The sequence below is a fragment of the Neofelis nebulosa genome, chromosome 2 (assembly GCF_028018385.1).
Source record: "Neofelis nebulosa isolate mNeoNeb1 chromosome 2, mNeoNeb1.pri, whole genome shotgun sequence".
NCBI lineage: Eukaryota > Metazoa > Chordata > Mammalia > Carnivora > Felidae > Neofelis > Neofelis nebulosa.
In genome coordinates, this window is record NC_080783.1 from 114785657 (window position 1) to 114801368 (window position 15712).

Below are 15712 nucleotides of genomic sequence, written 5' to 3' on the forward strand. Positions count from 1 at the left end.
TCTCAAGCAAGCTCCATGTTCAGCATGGAGCCCAGTATGGAGCTTAATCCCATGACCCTGGGATCATGACCTCAGATGAAAATCAAGTTAGACACTCAACTGACTGAGCCACCCAGCCACCCCAAGTAATATTATTTATGGTTTCTCCATGTCTTTTCATTTCCTGATAGCTAATTTCTTCATATTGCCAAATAATATTTCATTGTCTAGAAGTGCCACCATTTATTTATTTTTTTACCTCCTGAAGGACATGTTGATTGTTTCTAAGATTTGGCAATTATGAATAAAAGTGCTTAAATATCTGTGTGCAGATTTTTGTGTGTACATAAGTTTTCAACTTCTTTGGTTAAATACTATAAGATTACTTGATTATATGGTAAAAGTACATTTAGTTTCATAAGAAACCACCAAACCACTTTCCAACATAGCTATACAATTTTGCATTCCTACAAGCAATAAATGAGAGAGAGTCCCTGTTGCTTCATATTTTTATCCATATTTGTTGTTGCCAGTGTTCCAGATTTTGGCCATTCTAATAGGTTTATAGTAGTATCTTGTTCTTTTAATTTGCATTCCCCTGATGACATATGATATGGAGTGTCTTTTCATATGTTTATTAGTCATTTGTAGATCTTCATTGGTGAGGTGTTTGTTAAAGTCTTTTGTCCATTTTTTATCTGAGTTGTTTGTTTTCTTATTGTTTAGTTATAAGAGTTCTTTATAGTTTTTGAATAATAGTCCTTCATCAAATGTGTCTTTTGTTAATATTTTCTCATAGTCTGTGATTTGTTTTATCACTCTCTTAACTTTGTCTTTTTGAAAGCAGAATCTTTAAATTTAATCAAGTCCAGCTTATCACTTATTTCCTTCATGTATTGTGCCTTTGGTGTTATATCTAAAAAGTCATTGCCATACCCAACTTAATCTAGGTCTTCTTCTATGTTATCTCCCAGGAAGTTTATAATGTTTCATTTTACATTTAGGTCTGTAATCCATTTTGAGTTTATTTATGTGTAAAGTATAAGGTCTGTGTCTATATTATTATTGGTTTTTCTTTCATGTGGATTTCCCTTTTTTCTAGCACCACGTTTTTGAAAAGATTATCTTTGTTTCATTGTATTATATATGCTCTTTTGTCAAAGCTCAGTTGAGTATATTTATGGGTATCTATTTCTGGGGTCTTTACTCTGTTCCATTTATCTATTATTTTGCTGATGTCAAACTGTCTTGATTATGTACCTTTATAGTCCTGAAGTTGAGTGGTGTCAGTCCTACAACTTTGTTTTTCTCCTTTGATTTGGTGATGGCTATTCTGTATCTTTTGACTCCTCATATAAATTTTATAGTCAGTTTCTTGATACCCCCAAAATAATCTGCTGAACTTTTGAGTGGATTGCATTAAATCTATAGGTCAAGTTCAGAAGAACTGATATTCTTGACAATATTGATTCTTCATATCCACGAATGTGGAATATCTCTCAATTTATTTAGTTCTTATTTGATTTTGTTCATCAGTTTTATAGTTTTCCTCATATTGAATATATTATATACATATTTTGTCAGATTTACGCCTAAGTATTTTATTGTTGGGGGTTGATAATGTAAATGGTGTTGTATTTTTAACTTCAAATTCTACTTGTTCACTGTTATACAGGAAAATGATTGACTTTTGTGGATAACCTTGTGTTAACCTTGTATCCTTCAGTCTTGCTATAATTCCTTATTGGTGCCAGGAGATTTGTTTGTTTATTTTTTCAGATTTCCTACATAGATGATTATATCATATGCAAACAAAACATTTTATTTCTTCCTTCCCAATCTGTATGCCTTTAATTAACTTTTCTTATCTTATTGTATTAGCTAGAACTTCCAATACTATTTTTAAAAGGAGTTGTGAGAGGGGACATCCTTGCCTTTTTTCTGACCATAAGGTAAAAGCTCTCAGTTTTCCCCATGGAGGATGATATTAGCTGTGGTTTGTTTGTATATGGCCTTTATGATGTTGAGGTATGCTCCTTCCATCCCTACTTTGTTGAAGACTTATCAAGAATGGATGCTATATTTTGTCAAATACTTTTTCTGCATCTACTGGGAGGATATCATTTTTATCCTTTCTTTTATTAACGTGGTGTATCACATTTGTTGATTTATGAATACTGAACCAACCCTGGAGCCTGGGAATAAATCCCACTTGATTGTGGTAATTCTTTTAACATACTGTTGAATTCACTTTTCCAGCATCTTGTTGAGAATTTTTGCATCCATCAGGGATATTGATGAAATATAATGTCCTTTTTAGTGGGGTCTTTTTCTGGTTTTGGAATAAGGGTGTGGCTGGCCTCATAAAATGCATTTGAAAGTTTTCCTTGCATTTCTATTTTTTGGAACAGTTTGAGAAGAATTTTTAAATTAAAGAACATTTATTTAAATGTTTGGTAGAAAAAAAATTTTTTTAATTTTAAAAAGGGGGTTTGCCTGGGTGGCTCTGTTGGTTAAGTGTCCAACTTCAGCTCAGGTCATGATCTCATGGTTCATGAGTTCGAGTCCCATGTTGGGCTGACAGCTCAGAGCCTGGAGTCTGCTTCAGATTCTGTGTCCTCTTTTCTCTCTGCCCTCTCCTGCTCACACTCTGTGTGTCTCTCTCTCAAAAATAAATAAACATTTTTTAATGTTTGGTAAAATTTCCCTGGGAAGCCATTTGACCTTGTATTCCTGTTTTTTGGGAGATTTTTGATTACTGATTCCGTTTCTTTGCTGTTTATGGGTATGTTCAAATTTTCTATTTCTTTATATTTCAGTTTTGGTAGTTTGCGTATTTCTAGGAATTTTCCCATTTCTTCCAGATTAACCAGTTTATTGGCATAAAATTTTTCATAATGTTCTCTTATAATTATTTGTTTTTCTGGAGTGTTGGTCATGATATCTCCCCTTCAATTTGTGATTTTATTTATTCAGGTTTTTTCTCTTTTCTTTTGATAAATCTGCCTAGGGGGTTATCAATTTTATTAATTCTTTCAAAGAATCAGCTCTTAATTTTGTTGATCTGTTCTACTGTTTTTCGTTTGTTTCCATATTGTATATTTCTGCTCTAGTCTTTATTATTTCCCTAATCTGCTGGCTCTAGGCTTTATTTGCTGTTCCTTTTCTAGCTCCTTTAGGTGTAGAGTTAGGTTGTGTATTTGAGACCTTTCTTGCTTCTTGAGGTAGGCCTGTATTGCAGTATACTTCCCTCTTAGGACTGCCTTTGCTGCTTCCCAAAGGTTTTGTACTATTGTGTTTTCATTTTTATTTGCTTCCATGTACTTTTTTATTTCTTCTTTAATTTCTTGGTACCCATTCATTCTTTAGTAGGGCATTCTTTAGCTTCCATGCATTGAGGCCTTTCTAAATTTTTTCTTGTGGTTGACTTCAAGTTTCATAGCATTGTGGTCAGAAAATATGTATGTATGGTATGATCTCAATTTTTTTGTACCTGTTGAGGGCTGATTTGTGACCCAGTATGTGATCTATTCTGGAGAATGCTCCATGTGCACTCAAAAAGAATGTGTATTCTGTTGCTTTAGGGTAGAATGTTCTGAATATATACATTAAGTCCATCTTATCAAGTATGTCATTCAAAGTCATTATTTCCTTATTGTTTTTCTGCTTAGATGATCTGTCCATTGATGTAAGTAGGTTGTTAAAGTCTCCTATTATTGTATTATTATCAGTGAGTTTCTTTATGTTTGTTAGTAATTGATTTATATATTTGGATTTCTTCAAGTTTGGGGCATAAATATTTACAATTTTTGGATCTTCTTGATAGACCACTTAATTATGATATAATGCTTTTCTTCATCTCTTGTTACAGTCTTTTTTTTTTTAAAATCTCACCTGATATAATTTTGGCTACTCTGGCTTTCTTTTGGTGTCCACTAGCATGATAGATGGTTCTCCATCCCCTTACTTTCAATCTGCTGATGTCTTCAGGTCTAAAATGAGTCTCCTGTAGGCAGTATATAGATGGGTCTTGTTTTTGTTTATCTATTCTGATACCCTATGTATCATTACATAGTCCATTACTATCATTACACAGTCAATTTACATTCAGAGTGACTACTGAAAGATATGAATTTATTGCCATTCTTTTACCTGTGAAATTAGTGTTTCTGGTGATGTTCTCTGTTCCTTTCTAGTGTTTGTTGCTTCTAGTCTACCCCCTCCTACTCCCTCTCAAAGAGTCCTCCTTAATATTTCTTGCTGGGCTGGTTTAGTGGTCATTAATTCCTTTAGTTTTTATTTGTATAGAAAATTCTTTATCTCCCCTTCTATTCTGAATGGCAGTCTTGCTGGATAAAGTATTCTTGACTCCATATTTTTCCCATACAGCACATTGAATCCTGCCATTCCCTTCTGGATTGCCAACTTTATGTGGCTAGATATGCTGTGAACCTGATCTGTCTTCCCTTATAGGTTAAGGATTATTTTTCCCTTGCTGTTTTCAGGATTTTTTCCTTGCCTGTATTTTGTGAATTTAACTATGATATGCCTTGGGGTTAGCCAGCTTTTGTTTAATTTAATGGGAGTTCCCTGTGTTTCTTAGATTTTGATGTCTGCATCCTTCCCAGATTAGGGAAGTTTTCAGCTATAATTTGCTCAAAGTCAGTGAGTTCCATAAGTCTACCTTTGTGATCCATAACTTTTGTTTCTCTATTCTTTTCAGCTTCATTATTTTCATTATTTCCCATAATTATATCTTTTATGTCACTAATTCATTCCTCTGCTTTGTGCATCCTTGCTGTCACAGCATCCATTCAGGTTTGCATCTTAGTTATAGCATTTTTAATTTTGGTCTGGCTATATTTTATCTCTTTTATCTCTGCAGTAAGGGGTTCTTTAGAGTCTTTTATGCTTTTTTCAAGTCCAGCTAGAATCCTTATAATTGTTGTTTTAAATTCTAGTTCAGATATCTCACTTATATCTGTATTGATTAAATCCCTGGCCATCATTTCTTCCTGTTCTTTGTTTTGTGGTAAATTTCTCTGTCTTGTCATTTTGGAGGAAAAAAATAATAATAAAATTAAACTCAAAGTATAAAAAATTTTAAAATAATGAAGGAAGCTAGATCATAGGTGTGTTTTGGTCTGCCTGTCAAGAGAAACTTGATAGAAAAAAGAAAATATAAAAAAATTAACAATTTTTATTTTTATTTTTATTTTATTAAAAAAATAAAATTAAAAAATAAATAAAATAAAAAATTTTGATCTTTTTGTATCCAAGCAAAGCAAAACAAACAAACAAACAAACCCAAAGGAAACGAGATCCTGTGTCTCTTAGAGCTAGAGCTTTGCAGAACTCTATGATCAGTAGACTTAGTGTGTGGAAAGGGTTTGTGCTGGTCTTCTGGGGGAGGGACCTGCTGCTCTGATTCTCAGGCTGACTTGCCCTAGTGGAGATGGAGGGTGCATGGGGCAGGGCTTGGTGTAACAGGCTCTGTTCTCCATTTGGTGGTGCAACTTACTGAGGTCAAGTCCACCAACTACGTTTTAAATGCATTAATTACATTTGTGGTTACACGACTGCATATATTTGGCAAAAGTCTTTGAATTGTATATTTAAATATTATGGAAGTTTATTCTGTGTAAATTATACAATAATAAATGATTTTGAAACTTAAATAAATAAGGGTTTATTCCATATATGCATTTGTATGTGTATGTATATGTGTACTTAAGTTGAAGGGAACTGATTAGGAGCAGGGTATAGAATGGGGAGACTGGAGTGAGGAGGTGATGGTAGGAAGGAGGATGATACCTATCTCCTGGCCATGCCTGAGGTACAGAGTTAGACATGTGAAGGTAACCAAAGGGGGAAGGAGCAATGTTCACAATTAATGCTGCTTCAGGGCCTTGATTAAAAGGGAAAGAAAAGAGTCAGTGGAGATTACAAATGTATAAAAGTATGAAAAAATTTCCCTTCTGACCCTTGACCCTGTCCTCCATCCACTAAATCCCCTGCAGCCACCAGCAGAGGCAGAGGAGAAGAGAACAGCTGTAACAAAAATGGGATATGATATCAGCCTACACCAAGGTAGTGAGCAGATTCAATTTTATTGTTCTAATTCTGGCAACAGAATGCAATAATACAAGTTGTGGAGAAACAAGGAGTTTGCACTTTGAGATTCCCAGGGCAGTCACAGATAGGGGGAAGAAAGGCAGAAAATGAATTTTAGAGAGATGTTTTGGGCTTCTGGACACCAGGGTAGAGGGATCCTCTAGCTAGAGCCTAAGCTTTTGCTCAGATCTCTCCACCATTCAGGAAGGTCAGGGGAAGAGGGTATCAAGGTCCACTTCAACAGCAACCTCCAGATGACTGATTGTTGCCCCCTCCGCAACACCCAGAGCTCCCAGATGGCTGGCCACAGCATCCGGAGCCCCCTGAGGGCTGGCTGCAGCAGGCAGAGCTCTGTCTGTGGCGATGGGACCTTTGTCGCCTGTGGTGGCTCAGACAGCAGCCACCACCCCCAAAGCTACAGCAGCCCCCGCCCCCAGAGCTGGAACCACAGCAGCCCCCAGAGCTGACACTGCAGCAGGAAGAGACTGGGGGGCACTTTGGGGGACACTTGGGAGGACATTTGGGAGGTGGCTGGCACTGCTGCTGGTTCTGCTGGCAGGACATCTTAGCAAGGAGGGTCAGGAGCTGAAGAAGAGTCACATAGTGAGTCAGACCAGGACACAGAGCCCCCTGCCCGTCTCACCCTCTTAACATATCATAGAATCATAGAAATATCACTTAGAAACATCCCATATAATCCAGAAGCTGCACAACATTCCTGTACTCTGGCATCATCTCTTTGGAACCTCAGGTGAGCCTTATAAGTCAGACACACACTTTCCTCTAGTATACAAGGTAGTAAACTAAGACCAAACCATATTACCAAACACATCCAAAAGTCTAAAGCCTTGTAGGTGAAGATGGTACTGGTTTCAACCACACCTTTCAAATCTGAAGTTGTTCAATTAATAGGCCATTTGAGGGGATACTATTTCTTTTTTTTTTTTTTTTTTAATTTTTTTTTTCAACGTTTTTTGTTTATTTTGGGGACAGAGAGAGACAGAGCATGAACGGGGGAGGGGCAGAGAGAGAGGGAGACACAGAATCGGAAACAGGCTCCAGGCTCCGAGCCGTCAGCCCAGAGCCTGACGCGGGGCTCGAACTCACGGACCGCGAGATCGTGACCTGGCTGAAGTCGGACGCTCAACCGACTGCGCCACCCAGGCGCCCCGAGGGGATACTATTTCTTAAAGGAAACCTACAGTAATTGTTGCCTCTTGTCATAACTTCCAAGATGATTTTATTCTGTGAGGTCAGCATTGCAAAGGACCTCGGAGATGCCCCACTTCGGTAAGCTCACATTATTAAAGAGACTGATAAACCTCTCAGCCAGTCCAAGCTGAGACTTGAAACCGGACCCCTGATCTCAGTCCAGAACGCAGGTCTCTTCTTTACCATTTCAAGCTGGCAGGTTGGCAAGGTGATTCTCAGGCTTGTGTTATCTTCATCAACACAGGAAGTGTACAAAAACATTCCAAGACCCATGAGTAGGCAGGTTTAACAAATCCAAAAGAGCCTAAGGTCCCTGTCTACCACCTTCCTTTGCAAGGAAGAACAGGGTTGTATTTTCAAAAGTGAGCTGTCTCCTGAAACTTGTCAGAGTGGAGCCCAGTGTCTGTGCTTCAGTGTCCCCATCCTGAGGGGCACACCAAAATGCAGATCCATTTGCTTTCTCCAGATCTCAAGGCATAGACATCTGGTTCTCCACATGTTCTCAGCTGGTGCTAGAACACTTCCTGCACTCCTTCCTCAAACCCTCCTCCTCTGCCACAATGGATCCGTTTCTCCCAAATCCCTATTCTATCTGCCTCCTTGCTCTGGTCTGAGCTCCTTCTGTGAAAGGCACTGGTCCTGGTCCCAGGGGACACTTACCGGTGCACAGGCAATACTGGGTCTGTCAGCACCTCAGGAGAGGAGTGCATGACAGGGCTCTGTCCCCAAAGCCCTTTTATCCTGGCCTTGGGCTCTGCCCCCAGCCTGTGAGACAGGACCTGGGCATGAGGGGACTGCCTCCTGCCACCCACATGCTACTGTGACAGGTGGTGACTGGCAGCTCCTTCCTGCCTCCTTCCATGGGGCCCAAAATGCAAGGGCTAGGGCTTCTTAGAAACAAGGAGTGACATGGTTGTGGACAATTTAATTTGATCTTTTGTCTCATTCTCCTTGGCAAGTGCCACCTGGAAGGTCACACAGCTCTTGTTTTGGACTTTGGGCCAGAGTCCCTTTCTTTCCTTCTTCCTGCCACATAAAATCAGTGGCTCTTGGCAGCCTGTTCTGGATTATAATTTAGAGATACCTTCACATTTCTCTACTTATGCCCAAGTCTAAGCCACCCTGCCAGGCTCCCAGAGGTCAGCAAACTGGTCTAGAGTCCAAATCTGCCCCTCTGCCTATTTTGTGTAGCCTGCAAGCTAAGAATGGTTTTACATGTTTAATGTTTGGAAATAAAAATCAAAGAAGTATACTTCATGACACATGGGAATTCTATTAAATTCAAATTTCAGTGTTTTTAACGTTTTACTTGGAACCCATTCATTAACAATGGCTATTTTCACAGTACAATGACAGAATTGAGTAGCTGAGTCAAGGACCCTATGTCTTCCACAGCCTAAAATATTTAGTCTTTAGCCCTTTATCAAAAAATTAGCTGATCTCTGGTGTATCCCACTGCTTTTAAGAGCCTGGAGTCAGACCCTAGAATGCAATTCTGGTTCTGTCACGTGGTATCTGTGCATCCTGTGAAAGTTACATACAGTGACTCCTTTTTAGTTTTGTTTGTCTGTTTCCTCTACTGTAAAGTATGAATAATGATAAAAATATCTCACAGGGATATTGCTTTAGACAGACCATGTAAAGAACAAGCCTAACAGAGGGAATGTAACATGGTGTACTCTCAAATAATAAGATACCTATGTATTCATAAATAAAGGAAAAATATGTATCCTTTGTAGGTCATATTTTACTTCAATGGAAGAAAAATCAGGACTTTTGAGGATTTTTTTCCAAATTATTTACTTTTTTTCTCTTAAGTCTCCTTTGTTTTGCTAAATATGTTTGACTATGAAACACCTCCAGGAAAAGAATTCATGGTGAGGAGTAGGGAGCTCCTCACTGCCATAGAGTGACCAATCAGGGCCGGGTGGCAAGAAAGTGCAGTCTAAGCGTGGGAAATCCGGAGGCCAAGGCCTGAGCAACGCCCAGTAGGCAATGGGAGCACCTTCTAGGGGCTTTTGAAGTCCCTTGCTGCTCCTTGGCCCTAGGTTTTTATTATTGTTTTCTCTACTCAGAAAGTTTTTCTACTATACTTCCAATACATGAAGGGCAAGGACAGGAGTTCATATCTGTTTCAAGTTGGTGTACAACACCATAGTGAGATTATCCAAGTTAATTAATTAATTAATTAGAAGAAGCCACACTAAAGCCATAAGAAGCCAGTAAAGGAAGACTCTCTTTCTGGCTAGTAGCAGAAACACTGGGGGAGAATCTGAAATTCTCCAGAACCTGAAGCAACATAATGAATAAGTCATAAGGAAAGGGTTAAGCCAGTTAACATGCAGTTGCAAGATATAAATATGTGTTTATGTCTATGCATATGGGTATACAAATAATATATAGAAGCTAAATGTGTGATTGTTTGTATAAACATATATATATATAGTTTGTATAATATATATATATATTGTTTGTATAAACATATATATATATATATATAATGGTAATGCTGTGTGTATTTTGTTGGCCGTTTTTGCCTCTCACTTCCTGGTTTTCTCCCTCTGTCTTTTCTTCATTAGAGATCTTTTAAGAAATAATTGTCTATGACCACTTAATAGGGTTACCATACACCCTTGTTTGTCAGGGACAGTTTTGGGATATGCCTTCTGTCACAGCATAAATTATGAACTTTTTTTCAGTCTCAAGTGTGCCCCAGTTTAGATGATGAATTATATAGTTACACTACCAGTAAATGAAGTCTTCTCAAGGGACTTCACTGATTCAGGATAAAACCTAAACTCCTTGTTCTTGAATTCAAATATCTAGGCTGTCTGAAGTTATTCTGTTTCTATGGTTTTCTTTTTTGCTCCCTTAATAGAAGAAATCTTTATCTGAAGTTGAATTGGACTATGAACTCTCCTTTGGACAAGATACTTTGTGTTTTATCTTCATTTTATTTGATGCCACATATCTCTGATAAGAGATTGAACTCTTCTTGAGAGCAGGGTCTGGATCTGATGTTTGCATCCCTCAACAGCATCTACAGAGAAGCATGCATGTATAATCATTTCACCAGCATTCACAGCACCTAAGAATTTGCAAACAGCTTTTCCCTGTTATGTAAGACAATAGGATATGACATGCACAGTGATGAATGCTGGCTGTGTCATCCTACAGAGATCTGCCTTTATGTTACTCATGGATGATTTTGGCCCCAGGTTGTCCCAAAATGCTCAGTTGTGGAAGGAGAGGTCAGGATACTGATTCCTTGGCTCACACAGGTAGTACTACTCAGAAGCCCAGCTCATGGATTCCTAGAATGATGGGCCTCAGATGCCACTAGATCATGCCCCTGCTTCCAGGCAGGGAGGGCAGCACCCAACTATCAATTAATCTGACTTGGGCACAGTTGATAAACCAGCAGCATGCTTGTAATATCATGCAGACTCATTTCCAGGCTGTGACTATTCTATTTCAATAGACTTATATTGATTTGTTACCCTTTCTATAGGAAAAATGTTTAGTGACAAGGGATTGGTTTTCTGAAGTCATCTACTCATCTGTCTCTATGTCCTTATAACCATAAGGGATAGGAGGAAACACTGCTGAGATCCATGGGACGTAATTAAAACAGTGTGAATTTTGCTCTGTTCCCTGTACCTTGCAGCCCTTTGCAGAGTCAGAAACTTGTACATTATCTTGTTGACTTCTAGTGTGTTTTCCCTTTCAAAAATTGATGAATGTGTCTAATTTCAAAGTTAAAATTCTATATAAAAAATGGCACCATAAGTAAGACAGAAAGAAAAGTGATCCATCGGGGGAAATTACAAGTTTGCTAGGAATATAGAAAAATAGTTCTTATAAATCAATAAAATATATGCAAGCACACCAGTAAAAGAAAAGGGACAAGAACAGACCATACACACACCAAAAAAGAAACACAAATGGCCAAAAAGTGACTGGAAATATGTTCAATGTTTCTAATCATCAAAGAATTTTTTAAAATCCTATCTTTTTATTGTATAGAGTATCTGTTAAGTTTATTAATTCATATCAGATTGGCAAAGATTGAGTGCCTAACAATTACTCGGTATTGGAGAGGATGCATGGAATTGGACACTCACGCTTCACTGATGTGAAATAAATGAGTGTAGTGGTTATGCATGACAATATGATGATTCATTGATTCAATACATACTTTATGGTATGTAAATGAATTAGAATGTAAAATGAGCACACTCTTTTACAATGTTTGAATATCTAAGAATTTAGCCTTAGGAGATAATATAACTAAACTCAAAGGGTTTGCAGCTTGAAGTACATTAAACTGAACACAACCCAAGGAAGTGTTGAAAGCAAAAAACCTTTTATTACTTGATACAAGTAAGGAGACAGGGAGATAGCTCTCAAAGCACTCTCTCCCCACCAAGTTAGTGCAAGAAGTTTTTATTCAGATTAGGAGTGGGGGCAGGGAGCTTGCACATACATTAAGGAACTTATGCATATTCTATTACTTAAGCACTTTGGTTCAACTGTGCATTGTCTAGCATGCCAACATGCTAATGCATAAATCTTATGTTCCAAAAAATGGTGGAACTCCCACCCTCTTAGGAGGAGACCTTAATACTATAATGAGCTAAAGGTAAATTCAGGACAACCCAGAGGGACTTCTGTGCAGGTACTCAATTCCCTTCTGGCTCTAAGTGGTTCATAAGGGGCTGTCAGGGGAAACACCTAGTTGAGCTTCCTGCTTGCTTTTTCCCTTGCCCCTCCTCCCTTCTGCTGATGGCTTTCAGCCATCTGGTCAGAGTAACTCCTTGTTGCATCCTAGCTAACAACAAAGGAATGATAAGAAAAGAATATATGCATAAGAATATTCCTTGTAGAGAATTACAAAAAACAAGAGTATAGCAAGCTGTCAAATCAACATTCTTATGCTTCTTTAAAAATAACAGAAGATAAAAAGATTTAAAGATGCTGTTTTAAAAAAACAGCAAAATACACAAGCTATATAATAATGAATAGTTTTAAATGACTAAGATATTTATGTGTAAAATGTTAAAATTTTATTGAAAGAAAAAAATAAGAAAACTTTATTGAAAGACACTAAAGAAGATCTAAGTAAATAAGAGAGCTATACATATGTTCATGGTGTAATAGAAAGAAAAAATAAATATAATTAAAATAAAAATTGCTCTAATGTTATTATATGTATTTAATACAATACCAGTCAAAATTCCAACATCACATTTTGCTTTGCTTTGTTTTGTCTCAGCATTGTGGAATTGACAAACCCATTCTAAAAATTGTATGGAGAAGCAAACAATGGTAGATATCATGACTGATCCATTTCCAGATGTCTCCCTTCTCTGGAGGATGCAGGGTGAGGGTGAAAATTCCAATCTACTAATCATGGCTTGGTCTTTCTGGGAACTAAAACCTATCCAGAAGCCATCCAGGAGCCCACCTAGAGTTGCCTCAGTGAAAACAGGAAATTACAAGGGCTTCAGGAGCTCCATGACAGAAACTAGGGGCAGAGAACAATATATATATTTTCTATTTTCTCACAGGCATAAAAAAAAATTATAAAGCAAAAATTTCACAAACCTGACTATATTAAAAGTATATAATTTTATTCATGAAAAGAAAACATTAAACATGTAAAAAACCAATATTGGGGAAAATATTTGCAAAATCTTTCTACAGAATAAAAGATGGAACATGTAAAGAACACTTTCAAACCAATAACAAAACAAGCAAGTGAATAAAAATATCCCTAAGGTAAAAAAGAGCAATTTACAAAAGAAGAAAACATTGTTGAACAAATATATGAATAGATCCTCAAGACCACTTGCAATCAGGGAAATGGATAACACAGCATTGTGTATATAATAATATATACACAATGAAATACAGGATGAGTTATTTCACACTAACTGAACAATTATATGAACATCTGGTATCACAAAGTGTTGCCAGAATGTAAAGCAACAGGAACTCTTTTACACTAACAGAGGGATTATAACCTGGAAACACATGTGACAATATATCAAAAATGAGCATATCTAGGGGTGCCTGGGTGGCTCAGTTGGTTGAGCGTCCGACTTCAGCTCAGGTCATGATCTCACAGCTAGTGAGTCCCAGCCCTGCATCAGGCTCTGTGCTGACAGCTCAGAGCCTGGAACCTGCTTCAGATTCTGTGCCTCCCTCTCTCTTTGCCCTAACCCACTCGCATTCTGTCTCTGTCTCTCTCAAAAATAAATAAACATTAAAAATGAGCATATCTATCTATATTCTGACCATGCAATTCCTAGATAAATGATAAATGATAGGTAGATAGATAGATAGATAGATAATAGATACAGATAGATCCTAGAGAGACTGTCTACAAATAGACAATATGTAGAGATCTTTAAATAATGAAATTGCTTAGAATTGCAAAATAATTAAAAGCAGCATGAATATTCTTTAACAAGAAATTGCTTAAATAGTGTGGTTGTAAAGTAGAGGACAATACAGCATAAAAAATAAACTAAGTGACACTGTAACATGAACATCTCACAAATAATTCTGTGATAGAAAAGCAAGTGTGCACAAGTGTATCAAATATGTAATGTTTAAGTTGAAAATATATAAATAATCCCACATATTTTAAGGAAATGATAATGAAATAGAAATATAAAGAAGTACATAGGAATACTTATGTATACCTCAAACTCAGGATATTCATTAGATCTGGAGGGAAAGAAGAAGACAGGCACCAAATGTATAACGTGTTTTTATCTCAGTGTGGATAATGGGCAAGAAATTACTCATTAAATAGATACACTCTTTAAATATCAATTTTTTGGGGCGCCTGGGTGGCTCAGTCGGTTGAGCGACTGACTTCGGCTCAGGTCATGATCTCACGGTTTGTGAGTTCAAGCTCCGCATCGGGCTTTGTGCTGCCAGCTCAGAGCCTGGAGCCTGCTTCTGATTCTGTGTCTCCCTCTCTCTCTGACCCTCCCCGACTCATGCTCTGTCTCTCTCTGCCTCAGAAATAAATAAACATTAAAACAAATTTTTTAATAAATAAATAAATATCAATTTTTCACAATAAATTTAAAATATTTTAATTTAAAATTGTTTAAATTTTAAAAAATAAAAATAAAATGATTTAAATTAAGTTTAAAATATTTTAATTCAAAATTGAAACTTAAAATTCTTTATAATTATATTTTATTATATAACAATTATATATCATATAATATTTATTATATATAAATTATATGATGTATTAAAATATATAAATACATTATATAATAAAACATAATATTTTATAGGATATTAAATTTTTTATATATAACATTAAACATATAATAAGTGCACTGAATATAAATTATATAATATATATAAGTATATATTTTATAAAATTATATAATTGTTATAATCAATAATTACATTATTTATTTATTTTAATATAATTTATTGTCAAATTGGTTTCCATACAACACCCAGTGCTCATCCCAACAAGTGCCCTCCTCCCTGCCCATCACCCACTTTCCCCTCTCCCCCACCCCTCATCTACCCTTAGTTTGTTCTCAGTCCTTAAGAGTCTCTTAGAGTTTGCCTTCCTCCCTCTCTGTAACCTTTTTTTCCCCCACTTCCCCTCCCCCATGGTCTTCTGTTAAGTTTCTCAAGATCCACATATGAGTGAAAACATATGGTATCGGTGTTTCTTTGCCTGGCTTATTTCACTTAACATAATACCCTCCAGTTCCATCCAGGTTGCTGCAAATGGCAAGATTTCATTCTTTCTCATTGGCAAGTACTATTCCATTGTATATTTAAACCACATCTTCTTTATCCATTTGTCAATTGATACACATTTAGGCTTTTTCCATAATTTGGCTATTGTTGAAAATGCTACTATAAACATTGGGGTACAAGTGACCCTATACATCAGCACTCCTGTATCCTTTGGGTATATTCCTAGCAGTGCTATTGCTGGGTCCTAGGGTAGTTCTATTTTTAATTTTTTGAGGAACTCCCACACTGTTTTCCAGAGTGGTTGCACCAGTTTGCATTCCTACCAACAGTGCAAGAGTGTTCCCGTTTCTCCACATTGTCTCCAGCACCTATAGTCTCCTGATTTGTTCATTGATTTGTCCATTGTTAATGGCCATCTAGATGCCTTCTTTAAAAAAGGGTCTATTCGGGGTGCCTGGGTGGCTCAGTCGATTGAGCGTCCGACTTCAGCTCAGGTCATGATCTCACAGCTTGTGAGTTCGAGCCCTGCATCAGGCTCTGTGCTGACAGCTCGGAGCCTGGAGCCTGCTTCAGATTCTGTGCCTTCATCTCTCTCTGCCCCAACCCACTAGCATTCTGTCTCTGTTTTTCTCAAAAATAAATAAACATTAAAAAAAAT

The 15712-nt window shown here is 37.1% G+C and overlaps 1 long non-coding RNA gene across 1 annotated transcript; it reads right to left on the minus strand.

Moving 5' to 3' along the window:
* Positions 1-6070: 6070 nt before the first annotated feature.
* Positions 6071-8015, minus strand: LOC131493203 (uncharacterized). The gene is made up of 2 exons (XR_009252513.1): positions 7966-8015; positions 6071-6678 (listed from the first exon to the last, which is right to left on the minus strand). It is a non-coding gene; the product is annotated as an uncharacterized LOC131493203 (long non-coding RNA).
* Between the last annotated feature and the right edge of the window lie 7697 nt (positions 8016-15712).